This window comes from Lynx canadensis, chromosome B1 (assembly GCF_007474595.2).
Source record: "Lynx canadensis isolate LIC74 chromosome B1, mLynCan4.pri.v2, whole genome shotgun sequence".
NCBI classification, from domain to species: domain Eukaryota; kingdom Metazoa; phylum Chordata; class Mammalia; order Carnivora; family Felidae; genus Lynx; species Lynx canadensis.
Genome location: NC_044306.2, coordinates 166,870,041 through 166,876,234, shown reverse-complemented (window position 1 = coordinate 166,876,234; position 6,194 = coordinate 166,870,041).

Here is a 6,194-nt window from a genome sequence, read left to right as displayed (position 1 = left end):
TACATCAGTATTTTATTCACTTTTAACTTCTATCAGAAAACATGGAAATTAGTTACCTTCATTTTAGAGCAAACAAAAATGAGAAGATTTTATGTTATGCTATTATCTATAAATCTAAGTATTTATTGAAATAGCAGCTTTAAAAAAAACAAATGTATTATTTGCCCTTGTGGAGCTTACACAGCTCAGTGGGGAGCAAATCATGGAACAATCACAATCTTTTATAATTATGCAATGTTATAAATTCTATTAAAAAATGCTAAGTATTATAAAATGGGAATAGAAAAGCAATGTTAATATTCTGTAGGCAGAAAAGACTTATTTGAGGAAAAGACAGGGTGAGACAATACAATGATCAGAATGAAACATTCCAGTAGAAGATGGGGAAGGAAATTCTAAGAAAAAGATGCAACACACATGGAGGCCCTGAGGTGGAAACAAAGTAGCTGAGTGTGACCAAAGCATTGTGAACTAGAGGGAAGCTATCAGCAGGTAAGTTAGAAAAGGTTGACAAGAGCCAGTAAAGCAGAATCTTGCATGCCTCAAAGGGATTTTGGATTTTATTTGTAAGCACAATACTTCATTATAATTTCATTATATAATCATTTCTTATGGTACCGTTTTATAGAAACTGGGATAATATTTATTCAAAGTTCAGTTAAATCTGTTGATAGCAATTTAAGATAACCTAGTATAGATGTACGTTTTTTTTTAGTTTTTTTTAATGTTAATTTACTTTTGAGAGACAGAGACAGAGCATGAACAGGAGAGAGACAGAGAGACAGGGAGACACAGAATCCAAGAAAGGTTCCAGGCTCTGAGCTGCCAACACAGAGCCTGATGCGGTGCTCAAACTTCACGAACCGTGAGATCATGACCTGAATTGAAGTCTGTCACTTAACTGACTGAGTCACCCAGATGCCCTTAGATATACTGCTTTTTAATGTTCTAAACTGAGAGTCATAGAGCACAGAAAATCTACACAAGTGGGTGGCTCGCATTGCCCTTGCAAAGTCAGTCTCCTCTTTCTCAACTAGCCATTATCTTAGCCATATATTGGGCAGTAGTTAGATAATAGTCAATTCATGTCTCTGCATACTGTCAAGTGCCTAAACATGCAAATAAGTCTGTGTGGTTATTTTAACTGATGAAAGTTTCATACACTTCCAATCTCAAGAAATGCAGATAAAAAAAGCTGAAATTACATGGAGAAAAAAATAAAAAGGCATTCTACCTGAGCAGCAACAACAACAACAAAAGAAAATGAGTAAATGAGAAGAATAGCTATGTATGGGTCCAAATCTCCTTCCCAGTGCGTTTCTGATTAAGCTTTCTTTTTACAGTAATTTGGCAGGACACATGGAAGTCTATATATTCTCAAAGAAGAGGTTCAATGATAGTGGAACCCAGACAAATACAGGAGTTTTAATCAGCATTTATTCTGAGATCTTTTCCTCAAAACTTGAACTTGAATTTCAGTTTTCATGATTTCACTGTGTGTTGAAACTAGTAACCAACACCCAAACTCGTCCAAGGCAGGAAACCTATATTCTTATAACTAAGATTTCAGAGGGTTGTGTCTTCAGGGAAAGGATAGACCAGAAATAACACATTCTGTAGAAAACTGCAACAAAACTAATTATCTTAAACCCTCAAAGTGCCTGGAGAACACTGGTTAAAAATGGTGATTAAGATTTTGGAACCACCAACTGTCCCTCCTGCAGGTTTTACAGTCCAATTTCACACTGTCTTGGTAGTCTGCAAGCTCTCAAGTTGAGAGTATAATTTAGAGATACTAAAGTCACAGAAGTAAATGTAAATTCTCTCTGGAAGAACACACTTCTATCCCAGATCTCAGAGGATTCCCACAACTAAAAATCTAAGGAAAATGAGCAGTTCACAGAGAAATTACCAAACACAAAGGAACAAGGCACAAAGGATAAGATCCAGAAGAAAAAATAGAAGTGTTTCAGAAAATGGAATTATCAGAGATAGACCTATAATAAACACTTATTACATTCAAAGAATTTTTTAAAGTCTTAAAATATATTCTGTGAATGGGAAATTATAAAGGATGACTAAGAAGATTTGAAAAGAAACCAAGAAGAATTTGTAAAAATCTAATTAAAATTAAAAAATCCAATGAATGGTTTAATGGCAATCACAACTGAAGAGAGAATTACTGAACACGAAGATAAATCTGAGAAAGTTACTCGGAATTCAGCAGAGAGAAACAAAGAAAAAACACACAAAAAAAGGTTTCTGATGTGTTCAAATGCCTGGAAGAGAACTCAGAATCACACTGGTGAGTATACACAGAAGCAAATTATAGTAAAATATGTCTTCCAACTGGGCTAGAGGATTCCTCCTTCTGATCCTTCAAACCACCCTGGCCCTTAATTTCTCAGTCACTTAAGCTGCTTGCAAATCAAACACAAGAAAACTTCTAGGAAGGCAGGTGAGTTACATATCAAGCTAAGTGTTCTCTTAGCAGGGCCTCAGCTCTTTCTTAATCAGAATCATTTTAAGTGAGTAGAAAAGGCTTTAAAAAGGATGCTATGCCAGCAGAAGGCAGGGCTCCCTGAAAAATAGCCCCTGCTTCTATGTATACTTGTCAGCAGAACCAGTAGCAGGGGGCCACCTAAATGGTAGCATCTGGAGTGCAGTATATTCTCCTGCCGTTTTCATGAAGCCAAGGTATCCACTAAAGAGCTGGAACAGCTTCCAGAGGCACATTAGACATGGCCTTTACTAAATACACAGTCTCCTCTTCCTTCCACATATAGATTATATTGCTTTAATTGTTCAGTCATTCCTACTGTGTTCTCCTGGTCCCAGGACAGGGGAGAGAGCTGAACTGTTCCTGTATGTGTTAACGGTAACACTGTTGATGGCTGAAGAAGTAAGAATAGAATTAAGGCTGAGAATACATTTTTTAGAGGCTTTTTATTCTAAAAGGAATAAAGGAATAAACTAAAAGGTTTTATGCCTGAATCTGAATGTTTGGACTGGATATCCCAAGCTCTTTGAAACTCAAAGGTTCATTGCTTTGCCCCAGGGAAATATGGATCTCTGCTGGCCAACATGATGAATTGTTTTTTGTTATGCCCTTCTCAGACCTTTGGAAATATTAAGGATTAAAAATCAAGAAAGCCCAGGAGAAATCAGAAATTCTAACTGTAGGTCAGAAGTTGTTGAGCAGAGTGACTTATAAGAGGCCTAAAAATTCCATCATCCATTAAAGCATCTTACTGATCCCTTTAATCACAGCTGTCATCTATCTGCGTATTGTCTATATTTTATAAAACCACATTGGTGACACTGCAAATAATCATATGAACAATATGATCCTCGGTGAAAAATCCAGGAAATTCTGGCCTCAGATCTGGAACTTGATTAACTTTGTGACCTTGGACAGGCTGCAAACTTACCTTGCTTCATTCTCCTCATATGTAAATACAGATAAAAATACCTATTGTGGTCTAAGGAGAAATGACTTATAGGAAGTTTAATGAGAGAAGAAATAGGTAACAATGGAATATAGTACCCAGCAGAGGTAAAAGGGCTCTTAGCTCTATCATTGTATATACCAAACTTTATTAAAAATCCTTGTTCTCTTTTTTCCCCCACTTACCCGAAACTTATTGAGAACAGGAATTCTTTTATCCATATTTGAATTCCTAGTTCCTATGGAATATCTTACACATAAAAGTTCTCAATAAACTTTGCTGAATGAATGAATTCTGATAAAGCTAAGTCAAGATAAGAATCCAGACACAGGGCCATACTGGAGAAGATAAGGAAATGAGGGATTAAGGAGAGTTATGCATCCCAGTTTTTATATGTCGTATCAGTTGAGTGGAAATATATAATATATATATTATATATAATATATTTATATATTGAATATATTTCAATATAAATATTGAAAATTGAAACCAGCTATTATCTACAAATATATAGAATAGCTTGTTTCAATTTTCCTTTTTTTTTTAAAAGGGTATAACTTCATGAACTTAGAAGGAAGGACATTTCCCATTTCCCTATTTGTGTGGATGTGGGTGTGGGGGGTGTGGGCGTGTGGATGTGGTTGTGTGTGCATGTATGTTCTCTATGTTGGATGGCCTTAGACCTAAGGATAGAATCCTATTCCTACCAATGGTGACCCATGTGGTGGAGCTGGTCCTAAAATTTTCTTGATATATTTTCCAGAGGAATACAACATTTAAACTTTCATGTACAAAATAAGGTCTCTTAACCTGCTCCTGACATTTTTTTTCTTTTTTCTTCCTTTTTTAAATTTTTTTTTTAATGTTTATTTATCTTTGACAGAGATAGAGAGAGACCGAATACGAGTGAGGGAGGGGCAGAGAGAGTGTGAGACACAGAATCTGAAGCAGGCTCCAGACTCTGAGCTGTCAGCACAGAGCCCGACGTGGGGCTGGAACCCATGAACCGTGAGATCATAACCTGAGCCGAAGTCGGACACTCAACCAACTGAGCCACCCAGGCACCCCATGCTCCTGACATTTCTACCAGAGTTTATGAACATGATCATAATCCAACAAAATTTAGTCCTTATTTATTCAGACTTTATATACTTACATAATTATTTCCCCACCCCTGCCAAGTCATAATTTATGAACTTAAGAGGCAAGAGATTCAGCACAAGGCAGGTAGTTTATGTTCTATATGATTTCTTAAATTGAAAATCAAAGTTTCAATTATATGGACTAAGGATGAAAAACCTGAGAATTCAAATATCATTTATATTTGAAGTTATATCCATATATGTGTGTATGTGTAAACATATATGCATTTATACATGTACACCCAACTAACAAATAACTAATGATTTCAGCAACAAACTGACTCTCTACAGAGGTTTTATTTAAGCACCTCTGAATCTCTCCATGCACCATGAGGATAAGTTGACTCCATGAGGAAAGTAATTCAGACTCCTATAGGATGTTAGAGAAGACAAAAAATAGTTTTGAATTAAAAATATGTCCAATGACAACACACTCAGGAAAGCTTCACTCAGGGAGTAGGCAACCACCTATGTGATTCAACTGAAGTGATCTGAAAAGATTACCTTTTTAAAACTGTTCTTTCAAACTGCTATTATGCCAGAATTCTTTAGCATTTTTGTTTGCTATTTAGGATATTTAAGTGTGTATATTAAGGCAGTGAGTTTTACTTAATTTCCTCTTTGCGTAGATGCTACCACTCAATAACATTTGTTTAGAGATTTAAAAATAAAATACTACCACATGAAATTTATACATTGATTATTAAATTTCAGAAATATTGACATGAAAACATTTGAAACGATAAAATGCATTTTTTAAATACACACACACACACATATTTAATGTTTATTTTTGAGAGACAGAAAGACAGAGTATAAGCAGGAGAGGGGCAGAGAGAGAGGGAGACACAGAATCTGAAGCACATTCCAGGCTCCGAGCTGCCAGCACAGAGTCCGATGCAGGGCCCGAACTCACAAACGGTGAGATCATGACCTGAGCTGAAGTCAGACACGCAACTGACTGCGCCACCCAGGCGCCCCTGAATTTTTCACTTAAAAGAAAAAGAAACCAAAGAGTCAGCTACTTTAGGGGTTTAAATGGAGTGATCACAATCCAGTACCTGATTTTCATCCTCACAGAACTTCCTGATTTTATCCAGCAACTTATGTAGGTTGTTTAGGTTCAGATATTCAAACCATACTGTCCAATCCACAGTCTTAGACACCAGGATGATTTACTGCTACTGCCTAGTGTGTTCAGGGTACCTATCTCCTGTAAGGAGAGATCCAGGAAACCAAATTACCTAAGAAGTTTGTGTGGTAAGCTTTAAATAAGATTTAAAAAAATTTGATTGTTGGATATACGAGAGCACAAGGCATGACTTAAATGTCCACAGAAGCTAGAAAAATAATAGAAAAGGGGCAAATAGGCTGAAGGTTTCCTTAAGAATCAGGCATTTTTTACACTTCAATAAAAATGTATGTATTCTCTGTTTCTTTAAAATATATGAAATGCAATGTCCATTTGGAAGCTGATTCGATTTTCCATTCTGAGTCAGGGACGCAGAGAAATACTCCTCTACTATTCCAAAGAAAACCCATGGTGTAAGCATAATAAAAAATGAGAACAAACACTAAGCTTTAGTGTCAGGGGACAGTTGGA